The sequence below is a fragment of the Linepithema humile genome, chromosome 7 (assembly GCF_040581485.1).
Source record: "Linepithema humile isolate Giens D197 chromosome 7, Lhum_UNIL_v1.0, whole genome shotgun sequence".
NCBI classification, from domain to species: Eukaryota; Metazoa; Arthropoda; class Insecta; order Hymenoptera; family Formicidae; genus Linepithema; species Linepithema humile.
In genome coordinates, this window is record NC_090134.1 from 12,124,816 (window position 1) to 12,150,337 (window position 25,522).

General features: G+C 35.0%; 1 protein-coding gene, 1 long non-coding RNA gene and 1 pseudogene across 3 annotated transcripts in view; 1 reads left to right on the forward strand and 2 right to left on the reverse strand.

The window, feature by feature from the left end:
• LOC137001163 (uncharacterized) overlaps positions 1-25,522 on the reverse strand; it is a 299,895-nt gene that overhangs the window by 30,212 nt on the left and 244,161 nt on the right. The window lies entirely within an intron of this gene.
• Positions 7,355-12,241, forward strand: LOC105679233 (uncharacterized). 2 transcript variants are annotated; one of them, XR_010891110.1, is made up of 3 exons: positions 7,355-8,310; positions 8,411-8,911; positions 9,011-12,241. It is a non-coding gene; the product is annotated as an uncharacterized lncRNA (long non-coding RNA). The 2 variants fall into 2 exon arrangements; XR_010891111.1 differs by having other exon boundaries at positions 7,355-8,664; positions 8,755-8,911; positions 9,011-12,239.
• LOC137001086 (uncharacterized) lies at positions 22,941-25,183 on the reverse strand (annotated as a pseudogene).

Genomic DNA, 25,522 nt, shown 5'->3' on the forward strand with positions numbered 1-25,522 from the left:
TGACAACAAGTTTAAGAATGGAGAATACAAAGATTTTCAAAGTGGTATATCTATTGTATTTTAAATGAAATTCCCAATTTTGGATTGGTAACAAATGTATCATTAGATTATATGCATTTAATTTGCTTGGGGGTGATGAAAAAATTATTGTGGCTTTGATTAAAAGGACCCAATAATGTGCGATTAGGCTCACGTACAATTGCGAAAATATCGGAAATACTAGAATTGTTTAAAAAAAGATGTCTAAATGATTTTGTTCAAAAATCACGAGGTCTCAAACATGCTCTGCAATGGAAAGCAACTGAATACAGACAATTTTTGCTGTATACCGGGCCAATCGTATTAAAAAATTATTTATCACAAAATATGTACGTTTATTTTCTTACACTACATGTAGCTATTACGATTCTTGTCAATCCTACTCTGATTACACAATATACAGATTATGCACAGAGCTTATTAGAGCATTTTGTCACAACGTTTTCTATTATCTACAGCAAAGAATATGTCACTTATAACATACATAATATGTTACATATATGTGCCGATGTTAAGAAGTTCGGTCCGTTAGATATGTTTAGTGCATTTCGCTTCGAAAATTATATGTCAACTATAAAGAGACATTTAAGAAAAAATAAAAAACCCCTTTAATAGTTAGTACGAAGATATGAAGAAAATCTAATAGTACACTGGAAAAAAAGTTTTGTTGTATTATAAGAAATTCTGGTTGATTCTACTAGTACGTTTGTTCAAAAATGGACGAAACAAATTTGTTGTTGGAATTACCAGAAGATTCTGTTAAATTTCATCCTGTTTAAATCTATCAGAATTTCTTGTAAACCTTACTACATCGTGTTGTTAGATTTACAAAACTCTACCAGAATTTCTTGTAAACCTTACCACATTGTGTTGTTAGATTTACAAAACTCTACTAGAATTTCTTGTTAACTTTACTATATCGTTTTGTTAGGTTAACACAACTTTGTAGTTAAAAAACAAGTTCGGATAGGTGTGGTTTTTGTAAAATACTAACAATATATTTTGGTTTAAAGTATACTCAGTGATGTGATGTTTCCTACCGGGCTCCCGGCTCCCGAGCCCAGTAGGAAACATTACATTACTAATATACATATATTTCATTAAAAAAAAAAAACACCACGTGATCATAAAACTTTTCGGATGTAAGGCTGATGGCAGAGACCGAGACGTAAAAACTTATGTATGTCGTAGTCGTTTCCACACGTATCCAATAACCTTTCACGACTTACGTTTTTCTCTGCCTTACCATACGTCCACGACAGACGTCTACGACAGACATAAGTGCTTACTTCTCGTTCTCTGCCATCGGCCTAACTAATATTCCGTAATGGATTCCACGACGCGACGTAAAACTTAAGCGAGCTCAGTTGAGACTGTTCCGACTACTTAACGCCATTGCTTCGCGAAAGATCTAATGCGCGCGATACACGCCGCGAGTAGCGAGGGTGCAGTAGCAGTGTAACAAATGAATGCGGCGAACAGTTGATCAACCGTTTAGTGAGTGATGACAAAACTGTTGCAGAGCGCTGCGATTTATGTAAATATAACAAGAAGTTTTGTAGATCCAACAAGAAAACACTTATTCAAATCCTTATAGTAAAGTTAACCAAACGGTATTGATATAAGGTGTAAAATTTTGTGACGATAACCAGAAATTCTGTTTCGTTTGACTAAAATACGGTCAACCAGAAGAATTTTGTTAATATAATAAAACCATTTTTCTCAGTGTAGGTTATGAGTCAACAACAAGTAAACGATTTTTGCAAGGAAATAAATTTTCATTTAAGAATGTGCATTTTAATGGACCACTCTCTGATGAAATTAGAGTAAATATTCAATATAAACGATGTTTTAACGATCTATATGCAATACATTGTAAAGATAAAAGAAATAATACTTGTATTTTAAATGATGGTACGGCTATAGTAATTTCTAATATTATCGAAAGCTATGATGATAATAGAATTTACGTAATTGGAGCAAAATTAATACCGATAGGAAACGTATATTCATCTCCAACAGCATCACGTATGCTTAATATTCGCAATCGTTACAAAAGATGTAAACTTACATGTATATCCTATATCAAAAATAGCAGGAAAATTATGGCTGATGCTGTACGATAAAAAATTATTTATGTTTCCGCTATTACATACTACATAATGTAAAAATAATAATCTTGACGCGCATTTGCTTGCTTGTATGCGAGACTTTTGCAATATAAATATACAGGGTGATTCAAAACAATGTACTGTCCTTGCAATGCCATATTCTTGAACAAATTTTAAGACAATTTTTCCTTTTGCAAAATGTTGAAAAACAAAAAATTTTTTTATATTTTAAAAAGTAAGTCTACAAAATGTACATTATTAATTTGCTACATACTTTTATTATAATTTTAAATTCAGTATGCATATATGCTATCTTTTATATTAATTTTGCATGTAATTTTATGATCTAGCATGTATATATGCTATCTCTTATATTAATTTTTCATGTAATTTTATGATCTAGCATCAATTTTATATCTATCCAAATTACACACACACACACACACACACACACACACACACACACACACACACACACACACACACACACACACACACACACACACAAATCTATTGAAATATTTCCATTTAATAAATTTAAAAATAAAAAATTTATTTTTAATAAATTTTAATAAATTTTTTAAAATTTTAATAAATAGGGAGAAGAACCCACTCATAATCGGATAGTGCCGCTCCTAACACTCGGCGGCGCTGGCCCTAGCGGTTGCGGCGCGCGCGGTAAGGAGAGGAAAGGAGGCGTATACCACGGAAATCGGCTAAAATGTTCAGACTAATTCCGAGCACTGATATATGGCAAAGAAAATTGTTCGATTAATATCCATAATTTATTGCATTTACGTGACAATGTAAAAAAATTTGGAATTCTACAGGAATTCAGCGCATATCCTTTTGAAAATTATATGCAAAAGATAAAAGGATATATTCGAAAATATGATAAACCATTAGAACAAATTATTAACCGCAAATGCGAAGAAGATATTATAAAATGTGATAACAAATTAAGTATAAATATCAAACCTCGACTAGAAAATCAACACAATAATGGACCTTTATTGGTTGATCAAGTTTGTGTAGATTAGTGGGAAAAACTTATCTATCATAACTTCACTTTGCAAACAAAAGAACCAAATAATTGCTGTTGTTTAAGAGACGGTAGCATTATTATAATTAGAAATTTTGTCTCCTATTACAATCATAATGATGCAATTAGAACAATAATTATTGGGCATAAATTTGAATCATTGCAAGAATTTTATACCGAACCATGTGAGTCGTCCCAATTAGGAATACATTTAGCAGAGCATATTATGGATCCACTGCAATCTTGGGATATTAATGAAATAGACTACAAATGTCTTAAATTAAACTTTAAAGATAAATTTGTCATTTTTCCATTGTTACATAGTGTATAAATTATTGTTTGATCGTGTTTATTTGGGCAAGTGATGTTTGGTTTCTCCTATCAGTCATTTATTGCAACCTAATTATTTATTTCTTATTACTTTATTGAAGGAATTTACGCCGTCCCTAATCATTTACTAAAATAATATTTTTAATAAATTTACAGTATCGGTCAAAATTATATCACCTTTTGATTTTTTTAGCATAACTTTCTTCAAAGTGCATCGAATGCGCTCAAAATTTTATACTAGACACTTGGTGGTAGGTATACTTTGTACATGAAATATAATAAGATTTGACAAAATACATCATCAGTTTTAAATTTTTATTAATTTTTCAAATATGCCGCCTTTGTGCTTCCTTTGTTTTTCATATGGCAATTGTTGCTTTTATTGTCATAATTTAGTTTTAGCAGTTAAATTTAGTATTTTAATTATGACAAAGACCCGTGGTGCACGAGATATCGATGAACGACAGCAGAAAGCCATCATAGAAGGCCGCAAACAAGGACGAACGCATGAGCAACTCGCCTAGCAGTTTGGCATTTCCAAATCGGCGGTGACCAAATTTCTCAAACGTTGGAAGACCCAGGGAGGTTATATTAAGAAAAAGAAAACCGGACGACCGCGTTGCACTACTTCTATCATCGATCGCAACATCTTCCGCACAGCCCGTAGCAATCTACGTCTCACGGCTCCGGAAATTGCTAAAGAAATATTCGCTTTTGGAGAGTCTAATCCATCCGTACGGACCATACGTCGTCGCCTACAGTCCGGAGGACTGCATGGACGACGACCCGTGAAGAAACCATTTATTTCTGCAAAGAACCGGAAGGTGCGAATAGAATGGGCAAAAGCACATTTTAACTGGACACCTCAGCAATGGTCTGACGTCGTCTGGAGTGAAGAAAGTAAGTTTATGTTATTTGGTAGTGATGGAATAACATGGATTCGCCGTCCTAAAGGCAAGCGCTTCGACCCCAAATACCAACTTCCCACAATAAAACATGGAGGCGGTTCAGTCATGGTGTGGGGTGCTTTCTCCGCAAAAGGAATGGGCCCTCTTCATAGAATCGACGGCATCATGAATCGAAAAGTATACATAGACATCCTTGAGAATGTGATGCTTCCATATGCAAAGCGTTTCCTTGGTCGCGGTTTTATTTATCAGCAGGATAATAATCCGAAGCATCGTGCGACTGAAGTACAAGAGTGGTTCCGACGCCGTTGAGTAACTCTAATGGAGTGGCCAAGCCAATCACCTGACCTAAATATTATCGAACCATTGTGGGAAGAGCTGCAGAGGCGTTTGGCCAACAAGCGAGCTACAAATACGGCCGAAAAATTTGCCCAACTTGAGAAAGAATGGAAGAAAATCCCTCAATCGACAATTAACACACTAATCGACTCCATGCCTAGACGTTGCCAAGCTGTAATCGATGCCAAAGGTTTTGCTACAAAATACTAGAGTAGTACAATGTAAAATATGAATTTGTTGTTCATTTTGAACACATTTATACTTATTATGATGATTTAAAGTTTATTATTAAATTTCATAGATTTTGGAGATTTCAAATAAAATTAATTTTTCAGAAGTTGTTGTTTTCATTATTTGATGAAAACTTATTTGTTTAGTAAGCTGTACCTATCGTCAAAATATATTATGATTTGAAAGATATCCGTACACTTTAAAGCAAGTTATCCTAAAAAAATCAAAAGGTGATATAATTTTGACCGGTACTGTACATATTTATGTTTCAAAATTGTATAAAGTATTATCCACTTGATGCGTTGCCTATATATATTGCATATTGTCTTTCACCACTTCTTTAAATGCATTCATGTATGATCACATATACTCACCCATGTTAAAGTCTATGTCGTGCTGCATAATTTTTTTATTTATGTTAATGAAGGATGGTAGATACATGGACCATTGTTAATTTTGTCCACGAAGACGCTGTCGAAACTGTTCCTTCTGATTGGATAATTGCAAATAAATGTTATTGGCCACCCTTTTCTAAAGAAAAAATAATTGCAGCTATAAAAAATCATCAGGAACCCAATACTTGTTGGCCATCTCATGATGTTAGGGTTTTTCGAAATGGCACTTATAATATGCATTATAATTGATACTATATTTCAACTTATTAATTTAACCTAGTACGTGTTATTAAATATTTATAAATCTACATGTTTGTCTGTTTATAATGAATATAATGAATAATATATACATTATATTATTATTTTTTAGATAATTATAAAAAGGCACTCCAAAAAGCGAGGAAGGCAGAAGAATTTTCTGATTTAAACTCCCAATCAGAGAATGATAATTTGACTTTGCCAAAAAGAAAAATGCAGAAAAAATATAAAAATTCCGACGAAAATTCTGATGAAGAGAATATATTACCGAGTCCTCCACGTATTCAGAATGGTTTGTTATATTTGTATATATAAAAATATTAGTTACATTAAAATACACGAGTATAAATCTAACAAGGGGAGGACGCGGACTTCGGGTCACCAATTTCAAAGAAATTTTTATATGGTATAGTACTCTATCAGAAGAGTACTTTAGTAAAAAGATAGGGCGCAACGCTCAGCCGTTTTCGAGAAAAATCGATTTGAAGTTTATGGCATCCCTTATATTTCGGTCCTGTTGGATCGATTGTCGAGATGGCGGCGTAGCTCGGGCACTTAGGCTCTGGGCTATCACGCTGTCGACCTGGGTTCGATCCCTGCCTATTATACTTTTTTTTTCATTTAATTTATTTATTCTAGCGAATATTTATTCATTATATTATTATAATAAAATAAATTTATTTTAATTAACAATTTTTTTTTTTTTTTTAATTTGCACTTTCACTACTTCTATCATATAAAAAATAAAGTAAAAAAAACATCTACAATTTAAATAATATTATAATTATTATTTAATACCAGAAATATTTTATTAATCATAATTTAATTTGGTATGTAATTTTTCACTCAACTTCGTTGAGTTACTTATTGCTCCAACCATAATATTTGTATACCTAATGTTGTCACATCAGGTAACTGCTAACAGTTTTTAGCTCCCCTTCAGACTACTTCCCTTCTGTAACGTATATTCCTACACACCAAATTAAATTATGATTAATAAAATATTTCTGGTATTAAATAATAATTATAATATTATTTAAATCGTAGACGTTTTTTTTACTTTATTTTTTATATGATAGTAGTGAAAGTGCAAATTAAAAAAAAACAAAATTGTTAATTAAAATAATTTTATTTAATTATAATAATATAATAAATAAATATTCGCTAGAATAAATAAAATAAATAAAAAAAAAAAGTATAATAGGCAGGGATCGAACTCAAGTCGACAGCGTGATAACCTAGGACCTAAGTGCCCGAGCTACGCCGCCATCTCGACAACCGATCCAATAGGACCGGAATATAAGGGACGCCATAAACTTCAAATCGATTTTTCTCGAAAACGGCTAAGCGTTGCGCCCTATCCTTTTACTCAAGTACTCTTCTGATAGAGTACTATACCATATAAAAATTTCTTTGAAATCGGTGACCCGAAGTCCGCGTCCTCCCCTTGTAAGTTATTAATCATCTTTCATAATAATCTGAAAATATTATAATAGTTTTTTTTCATAATAATCTAAAAATCTAATTCATACTAAAATCTAATTTATTTTTACTTTCATAATAATCTAAAAACGTTATAAAGAATGAAATATATTTGTTCGCGAGCGAGAGAGACGCGAATGCAAAACGTAGGATTTGTGAGGAGTGCGATAGAGACACAACGAATTTGTAACAAATTTTAAACACTATTTATTTTTACACACACATATACACTGAATAAAAGTCTAATTAATGAATACAAGATTTTAACACTCGAAACCTGTTTTAGAAGCGAAACACCTTATCAGCGATCGGATGGAGCGCGAGGAGTGCAAGCGGTTCGACTCAGTCGAAATTTGCGGAACTTGCGGAAGCGAACGTGTAAAGAACGCGGAGCGGTGCAACTTTTACTGCGGTGCAAAAAAGTGCGAAAAAGCGTTAGTAGGGTCGATGTTGGGCCCTTTATACTCGGAAAAACAGGGCTTATTTTCGCGAGTAACTAATCGTTTTGAGTGATTCAAAAAACGCTCAAGTTGACCCCCGCAAATTGTAGTTTATTGGTTACTCGTTTATAGTTGTTAAAACGAGTCGTTGTTGACTTGCGCGCAGGCGGAATTGGCCATCGCATTGGCTCACGGAAATTGTGACGCGTTAGTGCGCGCACGCGCGATTGCAATTCGTGGTTTGCCGTTGAGCAGCAGACGGTTAAATGTTTATTGATAAGCTCGTTGTTTCCCTTTTTTTGTCCAAGCGTTTATCGGAGGGCGTCATGCTTTAATGAGCATATAACTGTTTCTTCCGATGATTGGGAGCGTTGGTTACATTGAATTTACGCGAGATGCATTTTGCGATCTCAAACAATATTTTTATTTTTGCAGCATTAAAGACAGTTACCAAAAACACTGAACCAGTGACTAAAACAATGGTGGAAAATAATACCATTACAATACCATCAAAGATCACTCATTGTCAGAGTACATTTTTTACTAATATATTATTCAATAATATTTATTTTCTTTTGAATAGAAATGTTATTTTGTTCTACATATTTTCAGGTTCTGCTAACAATCCAAACGAAAGTTCCATTAATGCAAACAATAACGACATTATTGTTCTCAACGTTCCGTCTTGTTTAGAATGTACATGCTGTCCTGTGCATAAAGGAATTATTTTTAATGGTATGTATACTTGGTTAGCGATAAAATGTAAATTCAGTCGTAAAACTATATAAATATGCAAAATGCTTAAAAATCTTATAACTTTTTTTATCATTTTTAGATGCCTATTTAAAAAAATTCATAAGGCAGCAACAGTTACTGAAAACACGGATTTCTCAAATGTTTGAAGAATTGTATACTCTAAGTGATTTAATAAAAAATATGCGAGAAGAAAGGGCACTTGTAAATAGAAATATCAATGAAAATGCATATATAACTATGCATACGATTTTTCAATTTCCGTTGAAGACCGTCGAACAAGTGGAAGGTGAATTAGATGCCTACTTAAAAGACGCCGAGAATTTTAAATCAGTGGTAATGATTCATATGTATTTATAATGAATATATACATATACGTATGGATATTATTGATATCTAAATACTGTTTGTTAATGTATATTGCAGGTAAATGAAATGAAGAAAATAGGCGGAAATAGTGTGTATTTCGTCAAGCGTGTCCTTCAGGTACATATTTCTAATGAGTTAGGTTCTCAATATAGCTGGCTCGGATTAAAGAAGAAAAGAGTCTTCAAAAATTTCCGTTTCACCGATGCCATAATTAGTAAGTTCTTTTTATTAGTTTCTTATGTGTATTATTGAGATTGGGAGACTATTAGGATTGTATTTATTATAAATGTAAATAATTTTTATTATTTTGTAGATTCTACCCAAGAGATAATGCAAGGTTCAAGTAAAAAAGATATTGAAGAAGCTATTAAAAAGTGGCTCCGACGATGTAAAGAGAGGATGGCCAATGAAAATAAAAGACCAGCTGCCCTACAACTTGAAAATTTTGTTGATAATGAACAATCGGAATAATACTATCAACTTATTCAACAAGTTTCATATTCGTATTTATATATCGTTTTAGAGTTTCATGTTAAATAATATGTTTTTATATGTATACGTATATATTAAAAGTCATTTATGAAATAAATAAATTTTAATGTATAAGTGGTACCAATGATTTTAATAAAATAAAGTTCCTAATAATTTAAAATAAATTGTATTTGTATAATAATATATAGTATAAATAAATATTTGTTATTTATTTATATATATTATTATACACTCACCCGAAAAAAAAGCGGTACACTGAAAATGTGGGAAAAATTCATCAAATTTCAACTGACGATAACTTCGTAAATAATAAAGATAGAAAGTTCTATAAAATATGGAAATGAAGCTAAAAATCTCTACTTTAAGAATCAATTTATTTCAATGTTGCAAAATAAATTTATTGAAAATGGCGGATGACAAAGCGCGAGCATGCAAAATTGAAAAATAATGGTTCGAGTTTGCGACGGTGCACGGTATAAACAAAAAATTGTAGCTTATTGGGATCAAAAGCGTACGAAAGTACAGAGTCTCCTCTTTAAAATGCTTTTTTATGCATCTCGATACGATGATTTTTCGCCGAGAGATTCGCATTTGAAGAAAAAGGCAGATTCTTACTTCAAATGCGAATCTCTCAGCGAAAAATCATCGTATCAAGATGCATAAAAAAGCATTTTAAAGAGGAGACTCTGTACTTTCGTACGCTTTTGATCCCAATAAGCTACAATTTTTTGTTTATACCGTGCACCGTCGCAAACTCGAACCATTATTTTTCAATTTCGCATGCTTTTGCTTTGTCATCCGCCATTTTGGAGAAAATTGTTGCACATTATTGCGTTATGAATTTTCGAACACTAGACATCCAAACTTTTAAAATGGTTTTTAAAAAATCCTGCTAGCTGTATTACGTGCCGAGATATTCAATTTTGAACCAGACCGAATTGCAAGAATAAGAATTCCGTGGTCATCAGCTCCGCGGTATTTTAAAACTCCAAACTCTTCTTACGGTTGTACGTGTCAATTCTGCTTTTAGCGTTACCCAGGATCAACGGCGTGGACGTGGCAGAAATCTGATCCCGTGTGTGTGTGTGTGTGCGTGCACCACTGGGATAAGGACCTCATGGCTCGTCAGGTCCACGATATTTAACGACTCCAAACCCTCCCGGTGGTGCGTGTACAATTGCGTGTGCGCGCGCGTATATTAATAATGGGTATGACCTCCTCGTGCGCGTATTACCTCATTCATGCGACGAGGTATACTCCTTATTAATGTTCTAATTTCAGACTGCGTAATGTCATTCCACTCTATTTCAAGAACTCTTCGAAGTTCTGGCAATGACTGAGGAGCAGGTATATGATTTCGTACTTTTCTGTTAATATTGTCCCATAGGTGTTCAATGGGATTTAAATCTGGACTCATTGCTGGCCATTCGAGTCGATTTATGCCAACTTCATCGCAGAAATCAAGCACTTTTCTCGCAATGTGCGGTCGAGCATAAACAAAAAGTCAGGGCGGAGAAATCACAAAAGATCTGCAGACATCTCTTTCGGATGCAAAACAATTGATTGAAAAATAATGGTTCGAGTTTGCGACGGTGCACGGTATAAACAAAAAATTGTAGCTTATTGGGATCAAAAGCGTACGAAAGTACAGAGTTTCCTCTTTAAAATGCTTTTTTATGCATCTCGATACGATGATTTTTCGCTGAGAGATTCGCATTTGAAGTAAGAATCTGCCTTTTTCTTCAAATGCGAATCTCTCGGCGAAAAATCATCGTATCGAGATGCATAAAAAAGCATTTTAAAGAGGAGACTCTGTACTTTCGTACGCTTTTGATCCCAATAAGCTACAATTTTTTGTTTATACCGTGCACCGTCGCAAACTCGAACCATTATTTTTCAATTTTGCATGCTCGCGCTTTGTCATCCGCCATTTTCAATAAATTTATTTTGCAACATTGAAATAAATTGATTCTTAAAGTAGAGATTTTTAGCTTCATTTCCATATTTTATAGAACTTTCTATCTTTATTATTTACGAAGTTATCGTCAGTTGAAATTTGATGAATTTTTCCCACATTTTCAGTGTACCGCTTTTTTTTCGGGTGAGTGTATATATATAATGTCCATTTAACATCCATGGATCCATCCATTTTGGTCCATCGAATGTCCATGGATGCACCCGTTTTCATCCATCGCATGTCCATTTAATGTTTCTGGATGGATATAATTCGGCCGTCCTATGGATGTACATATCTTTCCTGAGCGGACATTTAGTGGACATACATAGGATATCCGTCGAACTTCATTTGGATGTCCCATAGATGTCCGGAATGTCCGGCGCCGATATCCACTGGACAGCCAGAGGATATCTTTGTGCTTATTGGGTATATATATATATTTTTTTAAAAATATGTATATGTTTGTATATAATTAAATATGTATTACAATATAGCTTATATATTCTCACTATAAATGTATATTAATTTTTATAATCTTATACTTTATTTAAAGAATAGATAAAAGTAAAGAAAAGAGAGTGAAGGAAAGGATAAAAAAAGAGAAAAAACAAAAAAAGAGATAAAAAGAAGAAATATAAAAAAGGAAGAAAGAGAAAGAAGGAGAGACAAATAGAAAAGGAAGGTATATAAGTATATATATGTGTATATGGTTAGTGTGTATGTATATATGGGGCATTCTTTCTCAACTTTACACTCATGCTGCCCATTTTCTATTTGATCTAAAAATTTTTGAAAAAATCTTAAAATTTACAGAAAAATGTAAGCTTTCCAATGGCGCGTGGCAAAATTATCAAATTCAATTGGATCATACTTAAAATTTGAGAAAACCGAAAAAAAATAATAAAAACGGTAATTATTCAAGTGTAGCAATTATTCATTCGACGTTTTTCTCTTCCAATTAACACTTTCGAGTACTCTGTTTATTTGTGCACTGTCACATAAGTCTAAACTAAAATGGCGGATCTAATATGGCCGCTAAAAATTTAAAAAATTTAAGAAATTAACTGATTTTTATAAAACTTGGTATCAAGGGGTTTTTCGGGTTACTGTATAGGAGTCTAAAGTTATCTTTCGAAAATACAAAATGGCGGATCCAATATGGCCACCAAAACATTTTGAAATTTTTTAGAAATTAACGAATTTTTATAATACTTGGTATCAGGGACTTTTTCGGGTTGCTAATAACGAATCTGAAGTCGCATTTCGAAAATTCAAAATGGCGGATCTAATATGGCAACTAAGAATTTAAAAAATTTGAACAGAGAGTTTTACGGCCAGCTAAATACAAATTTTAAGTCGGATTTCGAAAACTGAAAATGTCAGATCTAATATGAAGACCAAAAATATTGAAAATTTAGGAAATTGACAGATTTTTATAAAACTTGATACTAAAGATACCTCTGATTCTGATGTCGCCTGAGTTCTTACCCCCTACTTTTTGAAATCTTGATATGAAAAAGTCGAACTGTTACCAGGATTGGAATATCTCTTAATCACCATTTCTTTGTTGATTGGGACGAAACAGTGATTTCTCAGAATCTCTGGAACTGATGGAGCTACATCAAATCGTTTTTTCAAAAATTTTTTTGTCTTTTGGTGCTCTTTGTCATTATATGACAGTATACTAATGGGGCATTCTTTCTCAACTTTACACCCATGCTGTTTCGTCCCAATCAACAAAGAAATGGTGATTAAGAGATATTTCAATGCTGATAATAGTTCGACTTTTTCATATCAAGATTTCAAAAAGTAGGGGGTAAGAACTCAGGCGACATCAGAATCAGAGGTATTTCTAGTATCAAGTTTTATAAAAATCTGTCAATTTCCTGAATTTTCAATATTTTTGGTCTTCATATTAGATCTGACATTTTCAGTTTTCGAAATCCGACTTAAGATTTGTATTTAGCTGGCCGTAAAACTCTCTGTTTAAATTTTATAAAACTCCCTTACTTTTAAAAATTTTTCAAATTCTTAGTTGCCATATTAGATCCGCCATTTTGAATTTTCGAAATGCGACTTCAGATTCGTTATTAGCAACCCAAAAAAGTCCCTGATACCAAGTATTATAAAAATTCGTTAATTTCTAAAAATTTTCAAAATGTTTTGGTGGCCATATTGGATCCGCCATTTTGTATTTTTGAAAGATAACTTTAGACTCCTATACAGTAACCCGAAAAACCTCTTGATACCAAGTTTTATAAAAATCAGTTAATTTCTTAAATTTTTTAAATTTTTGGCGGCCATATTGGATCCGCCATTTTAGTTTAGACTCATGTGACAGTGCACAGATAAACAGAGTACTCGAAAGTGTTAATTGGAAGAGAAAAACGTCGAATGAATAATCACTACACTTGAATAATTACCGTTTTTATTATTTTTTTTCGGTTTTCTGAAATTTTAAGTATAATCCAATTGAATTTGATAATTTTGCCACGCGCCATTGGAAAGCTTATATTTTTCTGTAAATTTTAAGATTTTTTCAAAAATTTTTAGATCAAATAGAAAATGGGCAGCATGAGTGTAAAGTTGAGAAAGAATGCCCCATATATATATTGTTGGCGCCCACGGAACGAGGTATTAACACGTCAACGAAACTCGCAAAATTAAAGAACACAACACAACACTTCAACAAAACAGAGAACATTTTAATAACGAACACAGAACTAATACAAAGAGTCCAGAGACGCTGTTAAAGATCGGAGCTGTCGTGTACGTCCGCCCGAGCAGCTCCCGAAAATCTGACATCTGACAGTTTGTTTACAAACTGTGATAGAGACCTTTTAAACTGTTAATTAATATCGTCTTGACAACGAATTACAAAAAGATTCTTATTCATAACAAATGTCATATGATTTCAACTTTCTAATGGCCGATCGATATTATTGATCGGTCCGTCAGCTGTAACACACAGCATCGGCGGCGAAAAAGCACGGGGGCAACAATATACAGGGTGTCCCACCAAAAGTGGTCACCCCCTTTTATCTTTTAAACTAAAAGAGATAGACCATAACAAATATATATAAAATATCAATGGTTCAAACTGAACTTTATTGTGAGCATAATAGTTGCTTACAAAAGCTATCTGTGTTAAGAAACGAAGAGGTATACATAATTTTTTTATAATAATGTGGATATTTTGATGTAATAAAAGTTGCAGCGCTGTTTGAAAAAAATACAACGATGTATGATTTAATGTAAATATTTTACATATTATACAAGATTTATCGGCTTGAAATATCGCGGGCAACGTCTACTTTTTCACTTTCGGCCCTTTGATATGACCAACTTCTGACTCGTGCATTAGAGATTGACGTTATGTTGTCATTAGATCATACTCAGTGTATGAAATATAAATAGGAATTTAGAATAGGAATTTATTACGATGGATGCGGAAGATAAATTTAATTAAATGCGAAGAATATTAATACGTGCTAACTTTAATCGTACAGCTGCGGTACGTATGTATCGAGAAATATATCCTGATGATATATCAATACCATCTAGACAATCATTTTGGAGGTAATAAATTACTTTATGAAAAAATAAGATTTAACTAAAAGCAAATGCACATTTAAAAGATTATAAATATTTTACATTTGTTTAAAAACATAAGAGGATATAGGCGGCGCCACTTTCGACGCTGGCTTAGAGTTTTTTGGATTCTGACATATATAGGTGGATATAAATATCTTTCTGTGTGTCGCGACGATTAGCGAGTTTTTTTTCTATTACGCAAAAACCAAATTTGAGACCGTCTTTACAAGTTATATTCCTTCTCTTCAGTCGTTTCGGCTCGAGTAGAGCGAAATTGTTTAGTCATTCTTGTTATTTTATCGACCGAACTTATACTTATACCGAATTTATACTTATCGACCGAACTCTAATTATATTGGTTAGAACAAATTGTATTCCAAGTGACTTAGAGTCACTTCTTAAATAACCATCACGGACAATGTGTCCAGATTGTCAAGGGAAACAACATAAGAGTAAGTAAGTGCTTCTGCAGGCTGTCTATCAAGACACGGGAATCTCTTCCTCGGATCCGAGTCCCATCGCATCCCGTTGTTTCAAACGATATCGGGACGATCCGAGAACACAGAAGCATTCGTTTATTTCATTTGTATTGCCAAAATGGCATTTTATTTCATTTATTCTGCCAAAGTAGCATTTTATTTCTTATACTGCCAAAGTGGCATTTCATTTCTATACTGTCAAAGTGGTATTTCATTTCTACACTGCCAAAGTGGCATTTCTTTGTGCAGATTGTGACCAGTGAGACACATATGTATGTATTAATATATTCACGGTATTTATGTATCAAAGTTCTTAAATTCAACTTCCTCAACTCAATGTACTAATCTAAATATATTATAATTATAAACATTCAGGTGGGTTAATCTTTTAATTTGTGGTTCCTTCTCTTTCCATGTAACCGAGTAGTAATTTACTAAGTTTGATTTTAACATAATTTTGGTCCTTCGAGCCGGATCCATTGAACAAAGGTTAAGATGAGGCTCTCTCAAATCGAGGCTCGTTTAGAGCAACAAATTGAGTTGGCGAAGTTGATATTAAATGCTTATGATGATTTAATTGAACATGACTTAACCAATATATCTTTTCATGAGATAAATATACGACTCAATATACTAAAGGAAGATTGGCAAAAGTTCTCTGTCACACATGATGCTATTAACATAGCAATAGCAAAGTTGGATCTGCAAGAAGAAAGTCAGATAAAAGAACATATCTACTTTTCTGATAATTTATTTGCTATTACACGCAAGAATTATATAACCAACCTAGGAAGATTGCAATTTCTGCTTGAACCAGATCATGGAACTGTTAAGGAAACCACGTTTACTCAATCATCAAATACAACTTCAAACTCTTCGACATACATCTATCAGGCGAGACTACCTCGTATTGATCTTGCAAAATTCAATGGCACACCATCTGATTGGTTACCATTTAAGGACTTATTTCAGTCATATGGCTTGAATCATCCAACGCTAACGACTATTGAAAAATTACAATACTTGAAGACAAGTTTGGTTGGTTCTGCTGCTCATCATCTCAAAAATACACTAGGCAACAAAATTATCGCAACACTCTTTATATCAAAATTTTGCACAACTTCAAATAATCGTAACTTTGTTAAAAATTATCGTACTTAAAAGATTTTTTTTTTATTTTAAAACTTAAAGTCTCTACTTTAAGATGCATTTGGCCAATTTCGAATTTCTTCTTTCCTCCTCTCGCCGTCTCTTTAAAAGTAAAGACGTGTTTTGTCTCCAAACATTTGCAAAGTTTGACGCACTCCACGGGGTAGGACGAATTTTTTTCGCGAATGTCACAATAACCATCGTAAAATTTGGACTTTTCGCTGCAAATTAAAAAAAAAGAGGTTTGTACGATTTTTTTTTCGAGGAGTTAGAATGTATCAAAGTTATGTATGCATTTTGATCAGTTACCGCCAGCATTAGCATTACCCGATGTGCACCACGGGGAGGTTGCTGGTCGGATTTCGCACATTGTGTGTGTGTGTGTGTGTGTGTGTGTGTGTGTGTGTGTTGCATAAAAAATGTGGGTGCTCTCGCACTTAATATGATGTATTCCCACCTCGTCTTCGAATGACTTCTTGTAAACGGTCATGCATATTAATGCATGGCCTAATTGTGGCCTGAGGAATTTCGTGCCATATTTGTTGTAATGTTGCTTCCAACTCCTGCAGATTTGTTGGTTGTCTTTCCAAATCTTGTAATCTTCTTCCCATCATATCCCATACATGTTCAATGGAATTCAATGGAATTCAAATCCGGGCTTATTGCTGGATGTGGTAACACCTCGATGTTGTTTTGTTCGAGGAAGTTAAGAGCAATCCTGACAGTGTGAGGTCGAGCGTGTCATGCATGAGAATAAAATTGCGCCCCATTCGACGACGCATGGATATTATGTGAGGACGCAAAATTTCCTGTACATAACGTTCTCCTGTCAATCCAGGAGGTGGTATAATGACATTTGTGCGTTCATGCATCGATATTCCACCCCATACCATAACAGAACCACAACCAAACGCTCGAACAGGCTCGACGCAGTTTTCTTCAAAACGGTGTCCATTACGATGCCAAACACGGACTCTTCTATCGGAACGGAAAAGACAAAACCGTGATTCGTCAGTAAACAATACATTGTTCCACTCTCTCACAATCCAATTCTGATAAGTGCGTGCATATTGCAAACGAGCACGTCTATGAGCCACAGATAACATTGGCACTCGAGCACGAGCTCGCGACCGCAAATTTCCTTCGTGCAAACGCCTCCTGATTGTTTGAGCACTAATTTGTCTGTGCGGAAAAATTGTATTTGCAATTACTCGTGCAATTCTTGATGGATTTCGATTTGTCTCATTGATGATGCGGCGATCTTCTCTAGCTGACGTTATTCGTCTTCGACCTTGTCCTCTCCTTCGACGAAATCCGCCTGTTTCTTGATAACGAGCTCAAACTTGAGAGATGGAGAATCGATGAACACCTATTCTCCTTGCAACATAACTTTGATTCAATCCTTCTTCCAAAAGAGCAATGATTTGCGCACATTGAATTTCGTTCAAACGAGGCATTGTTACGACTTTATCGTTTGTTTCTTGAGTGTAATTGGAATAAGTTTACTATAGAGTTTTGGTGTTTACATATCTTTTCTTTACGGGAATCACTGGAAATCGCTATATTCTATAGCGTTTCTCGGAATCATGTAAAAAATGTAAACACCAAAACTCTAAACCGTAAACTTATTCCCAACAAAACAACATTGAGGTGTTATCACATCCAGCAATGAGCCCGGATTTGAATTCCATTGAACATGTATGGGATATGATGGGAAGAAGATTACGAGATTTGGAGAGACAACCAACAAATCTGCAGAAGTTGAGAGCAACATTACAACAAATATGGCACGAAATTCCTCAGGCCACAATTAGGCCATGCATTAATATGCATGACCGTTTAGAAGAAGTCATTCGAATACGAGGTGGGAATACACCATATTAAGTGCGAGAGCACCCACATTTTTTTATGCAATACACACACACACACGATGTGCGAAATCCGACCAGCAACCTCCCCGTGGTGCACATCGGGTAATGCTAATGCTGGCGGTAACTGATCAAAATGCATACATAACTTTGATACATCCTAACTCCTTGAAAAAAAATCGTACAAACCTCTTTTTTTTTTTAATTTACAGCAAAAAATCCAAATTTTACGATGGTTATTGTGACATTTGCAAAAAAAATTCGTCCTACCCCGTGGAGTGCGTCAAACTTTGCAAATGTTTGGAGACAAAACACGTCTTTACTTTTAAAGAGACGGCGAGAGGAGGAAAGAAGAAATTCAAAATTGGCCAAATGCATCTTAAAGTAAAGACTTTAAGCTTTAAAATAAAAAAAAATCTTTCAAGTACGATAATTTTTAACGAATTTTTACGATTATTTTAAGTTGTGCGAAATTTTGATATAAGTGTGAGTGTTGCGATAATTTTGTTGCCTAATGTACTACGCTTAGTGCTGACAATTTTGAAAAAGCTTGGGAGATTCTGAGCTTATTCTATGACAACTAACGTTTGGAAAACAAATCTATTGGTTAATGCAGCTCTACATTCACTTTTAAATTTGAAAAAGGTCACAAAGGAATCAGCACGTGAACTGAACAACTATATACAAATCTATTACAAATCTATCATTCTTTGGAAGCCTTGCAGAGACCGGTTTCGGCTTGGGATGATTTTTTGGTTTTTATCGCCACGCAGCGACTCGACTCTGAGTCAGTTAAGGTTTGGGAGCATCATCTAGGACAGTGCTCGGAATTAGTCTGAACATTTCAGCCGATTTCCGTGGTATACGCCTCCTTTCCTCTCCTTACCGCGCGCGTCGCAGCCGCTTGGGCCAGCGCCGCCGAGCGTTAGGAGCGACACTATCTGATTATGAGTGGGTTCTTCTCCCTATTTATTAAAATTTAAAAAAATGTATTAAAATTTATTAAAAATAAATTTTTTATTTTTAAATTTATTAAGTGGAAATATTTCAATAGATTTCCACGTCACCCATGAGATACTAATGCTGACGCGTTTTTTTTTAAGTGGTTTCCCCCGTAGATCTATTTCACTAAAGATAAAAATAAATTCTTAATTAAAAAAAAAATATATAAAAGAGATTATCTTAATTAGATTTTCTTGGCCTTTTATAAGAATAAACAATTGATGCAATAATATAGATAGAAACCACTTTTTGAAAAACGTATCAGTATTAGTACCTCATGGGTGACGTAGAAATCTATTGAAATATTTCCACTTAATAAATTTAAAAATAAAAATTTATTTTTAATAAATTTTAATAAATTTTTTTAAATTTTAATAAATAGGGAGAAGAACCTACTCACAGAACCTAATCAGATAGTGCCGCTCCTAACGCTCGGCGGCGCTGGCCCTAGCGGCTGCGGCGCGCGCGGTAAGGAGAGAAAGGAGGCGTATACCACGGAAATCGGCTGAAATGTTCAGACTAATTCCGAGCACTGATCTAGGAGATTCAACAGATCCACCTACATGAACTCAATTTACTGGATTTCTGATAACTCGATTACGAACTCTTCAAGCATATGAAAAATCAAGATCTGGAAAATCTGATCTACATTCCAACGTTTTCAAGACTCATTATCAAGGAAAATCCAAGAAAGACAATTCTAGCAATACTTTCACTTGTACAATCTGCTCTGGTAAACATCATACAGCTACTTGCAGCCAATTTTCTTCCAATGCACGAACTCAAAAACTCTCTCTCTTTGCTAAACATAGATTATGCTACAACTGCTTGGGATTTCATCGAGTTTCTAATTGCAATACTACCAAGAAATGTAAAAAATGTGGCAAAAAGCATCACACTTCAATACACTCCGATTCTTTTCAAACTGCTACATCGACGGTCGATTCTGAAAGGGCTACAAAGTCATCAGATAACTTGACAGCAAAACAACCGGAAGCTCGAGTATTACATTCCAATATTCATCACAAAACATTTCAATTTCAAATTCTTTTAGCCACAGCTCAAGTTCTGGTCATTAGTCTTGACGGAAATATTACAAAAGCAAGGGTGCTAATAGATCAAGGATCCGAAATTTCATTATTAACAGAAAGATTAGTCACACGACTTAAATTACCTCGCCAGCGTTCTTCAGTACCATTAGTTGGGATTGGAGCACAAGCTTTTAACAAAACCAAAGGACTTGTTCATTTCAAGATAAAACCGCATTTTGGTTCCAACTTTGAGATTTCTTTATTCGCCCATGTTCTATCTAGTCTCACTACTTCAATACCTGCTATGAAAGTTCTCAAGAATCGTGGCTTCACCTGGAAAGTTTACAATTAGCTGACCCTCAGTTTTCATCATCAGGACCAATAGATATTGGGAATCGATGTGTATGGCCAAATCATAAATGAAGGAGTTATTAAAGGTCGGTTGAATTTACCTATACAACACAATCTACATCACTAGGTTGGATTATTTCTGGTCCAACAGGCAATTGAGTTTCTCAACAATCATTGCAAAGTTATCATGTCTCTAATAATAAAGAATTTTGTATGCTCATGCAGAGATTCTGGGAATTAGAATCAGTTCCAACAATTCATCGTTCATCATTGACACCAGAGGAACAAGAATGTGAGAAATACTTCCAAGACACACATTCAAGAGACATTAATGGAAGATACATCGTTAAGCTACCTTTCAAAAATTCGGTCGAGAAGTTAGGTGATTCAAAACAAAGGGCAACTCTTCTGTGTGAGAAACTAATACGACGTTGTTCCACCGATCCTAAGTATGCACAAGTGTACTCTGAATTTACTGAATATCAAAGATTAGAGCATATGAGACAAGCGCCTGATTCGTTATCTGAACCTCCATATGCCTTTTATCTTTCTCATCACGATATTTGGAAAGAAAATAGCTTTACTACCAAGCTACGGGTTGTTTTCAACGGATCGAATCCTTCTACCTCAGGCTACTCCTTGAATGATATTCTTCATTCAGGAGCAAAATTACAAGTGGACATATTTGACGTATTGCTATGGTTCAGACAATTTCGCTTCGTATTTTCAACTGATATCGAAACGATGTTCAGACAAATTAACATACTGACGACTGGAAGTATCAACGCATTATTTGGAAGAATCAGAACCAACACCTAGTCTCTTATGAACTTATGACTGTTACGTATGACTTGGTTTGTGCGCCTTTTCTAGCCCTACAAGTAATTCAATAGCTCACGGAAGATGAAGGAGATAGATTTCCTCAAGCCGTTTCTACTATGACGAACGGTCGTTATGTGGACGATATCTTCGGAGGCGCGGATTCAATCATAGAAGCTCAAGATCATGTAAGACAAGTAAATCAACTTGCAGGGCGGGCGATTTTCTATTACAAAAATGGATTAGTAATGAAACTACTATTTTGAACTCTATTGCACCTGAGAATTGTCTTAATTCACATAATGTAAAGATTGATGATAATCTTGTGGTACACTCTTTTGGTCTACTGTGGCATCCAAATACAGATACTTTTGACTTTCAATTGGGTTCATTTTCAACGGAAACCGTCACTAAATCATGCTCTCAACTACTGCAAAAATTTTTGATCCACTCGGATTCCTGTCGCCTGTTACTATAACGGCAAAAATATTAATCCAAGACATGTGGACAATGAAAATTGATTGGGATCAATTTTTATCTCCTTCTTTCGGGCAATAAATGAATTAACTTTGTTACTAACTGTCAAGAAGTGAACAAACTCAAGTTTCCGAGGTGGCTTGGTACTAATTCGTCTTCTCTCTTGGAAATTCATGGGTTTTGTGACGCATCCTACCACGTAATAGCTGCTGTTGTTTACAGTAGAACCACCTCCTCCGATGGACAAGTCTTCACGCAATTTGTGTGCTCAAAGACGAAAGTTGCCCCATTAAAGAGATTGACCACCTTGTTTAAAACTTTCAGGAGTTGTTCTTCTAACAAAACTAGTGTCACAAGTACTGCGAGTTCTTTATAGAAAAGAAATAAAAGTTTATTTATGGACAGATTTATCAATCACCCTTACTTGAATTACAAATCATCCATCACGCTGGAAGGATTTTGTGCAAAATCGAGTGTACTTTATACAAGAGACGCTGCCATCAGTCAGTTGGAATTTCGTTCCTGGCATTGAAAATCCAGCTGACCTTGCAACGAGAGGAATTACTCCTAGCCAACTCTCAGAATTAGACATTTGGTGGCATGGTCCATCATGGTTCTCACAATCTTCACAATATTGGCCCTCCGTTCCACCAAAAGAGTTAACTGGAGATCAAATGGAAGAACGACCTATTAGGGTCACCACTGCTCATATTAAATCATCGCGACCATGGGATCTACTTTATCGATACTCAAACCTCAACAAATTATTACTTATCACTGTTACACGTCAAACAGCAGTGGCAAGGTTTAAACGATTACCAGATTCACTGATTCTAACCCCGATAACTACTACGGAATTAAAGTTAGCAAAGAAATTCTGGATCAAAGAAGTACAACGCATTACATTTCATCATGAACTGAAACTATTATCAGAGGGTAAGAGGGTACTGCCAAAATCTAATTTTCTTATTCAACTTACTCCGTTTATAGATGCCATGGGAATTTTTCGAGCAGGCGGGCGTCTTTAATCATCAAGTTCGTCCAACAGTGCTAAACATCCAGCAATCCTACCGGAAAATTCAAAATTCTCATCACTTGTAATTGCAACCGGCAGATCCTCAGCCAGGACTAGAGATTCCGGGAGAGAAAATCGGGTCAGAAGGGGCATCCGGAAAGGACGTCCACGAAAGACGACCAAACCCCTGCGAAAACCTGAAAAATGTATACAGGGTGTCCCATTTAACTTGAGACAACTAAATATTTCGAAAAATAAGCATTGTACGAAAAAATGTCCCAAATAAACTTTTAATATTATCAAGGGGGACGTCTGCCTGTGTAAAAATTAACACGCCCCCACCGCTCCTTGGGGGTGGGGCGGGTGGCAACTTTGAAATTTCAAATAGGAACCCCCATTTTTTATTGCAGATTCGGATTCCTTGGAAAAAAATACGTAAGTTTTGTCCGAGACATTTTTTCGAATCGTGATAGATGGCGCTGTAATCAGTGAAAATTAGTTTTTGCTATTTTCTCTCGGGGTGCTTTATTTCGGTAAGTCCCCTCGCCTCTCACTATTCAATTACAATAAATGCTCGAAATGATGACCTTCCATTTCGATGCATTTATTAACTCAAGCTTGGAATGCTTGTACACATGTAGAAAGTGTATATGGCGTTATTTGTGCGCAAGCATATCTAATACGTTCCACCATGTTTTCTCGAGTATTTGGTACTTCTGTATACACTTTTTCTTTAAGGTAATCCCACAAAAAGAAATCTGGTGACGTAAGGTCTGGCGATCTGGCAGGCCAATTTACCGGACCACCTCTACCGATCCAGCAATCATTGTAATTACGATTTAACACTTCTCGTACTATTGCTGAATAATGTGCTGGACAACCATCATGCTGGAACCATATGTTCTGTCGCACTTCGAGAGGTACATCTTCCAACAGAATCGGTAGTTTATCTTGCAATATCAACGGTATTTTTCTCCGTTCAATGTATCTTCAATAAATACGGGACCGATTAGTTTGTCACCTATGATTCCGCACCAAACGTTAACGGACCAAGGACGCTGATGCTCAACTTCACGTAACCAGTGTGGGTTTTCTACACTCCAGTAATGCATGTTGTGACGATTAACATTGCCATGGTTCGTGAAAGTTGATTCGTCGGAGAACATTACTCGATAAAAGAATTGTGGGTCTCTTTGTATTTGTGTAAGTGCCCAATTGCAAAACACCACTCGATTATTAAAATCATCGCCATGAAGTTCCTGATGCATTGAGATATAATAGGGATAGAATTTGTAATGCAGGATTCTCGAAATACTAGTACAAGAAATTCCTGAATTACGAGATACCTCTTGAAGACTGACATGGGAGTTATGGGTTACTGCAACTAGCACAACAATTTGATTGTTCTCCCCCGTGGCAGTCACTGTACGGGTTTTTTTTTAGCTATTACATTTCCTTCGATAGTAAATTGTTTAACCAAACGAAAAAAAGTAGCACGTGATCGTGGCCTATCAGGGAAACGGTCAGCATAGAGGGTAACAGCTTCGTCGATATTTCTTCCAGACTCACAATAAATCAAAATTATTTCAACTTTTTCCTCTAAAAATAAATAATCCATTATTTATTTGCTGAAATAAAGAACGCGTCCGTAAAAAAACAAGTAGCTAGCGTACCAAAATTATGAGGCATCTACATATGTAGTAAATTTCTGAAATACTGAAAATACTGAAAAGGAGAAACAAAATGAAAGAAATTAAGTCAGAACAATTCTTCAATAACTGGATTCTTTACGTACGCTAGCTACTTGTTTTTTACGGACGCGTTCTTTATTTCAACAAATAAATAATGGATTATTTATTTTTAGAGGAGAAAGTTGAAATAATTTTGAAATAATTTTATGTTACCTTAAACAAAAAATGTATACAGAAGTACCAAATACTTGAGAAAACATGGTGGAACGTATTAGATATGCTTGCGCACAAATAACGCCAGATACACTTTCTACGAGTGGCCTTCACTTGGACACAGTTCAATTGGACACGTTGCATTTGGACACGGTTCATTTGGACACAGAAAGTTGCGCACGGTTCAATTGGACACAGTACAATTGCGCACCGTTTACTTGCGCACTGTTCATTTGGACACAGAAAGTTGCGCGCCGTTCATTTGGACACCGTTCGTTTGGACACCGTTCGTTTGGACACCGTTCGTTTGGACACCGTTCGTTTGGACACCGTTCGTTTGGACACCGTTTGTTTGGACACCGTTTGTTTGGACACCGTTTATTTGCGCACTGTTCGTTTGGACACAGAAAGTTGCGCACTGTTCGTTTGGACACAGAAAGTTGCGCACCGTTCGTTTGGACACAGAAAGTTGCGCACCGTTCGTTTGGACACCGTTCGTTTGGACACCGTTCGTTTGGACACCGTTCGTTTGGACACCGTTTATTTGCGCACTGTTCAGTTGTGCATCGCTCAATTGTACGTTCGCTTGGACACGAAAAGATACATATACCATTCGTTTTGATATGTAATATATGGAAATAAATTAAGAATAATTTGTGAAAAATATAATTATACAATGTTTTTATT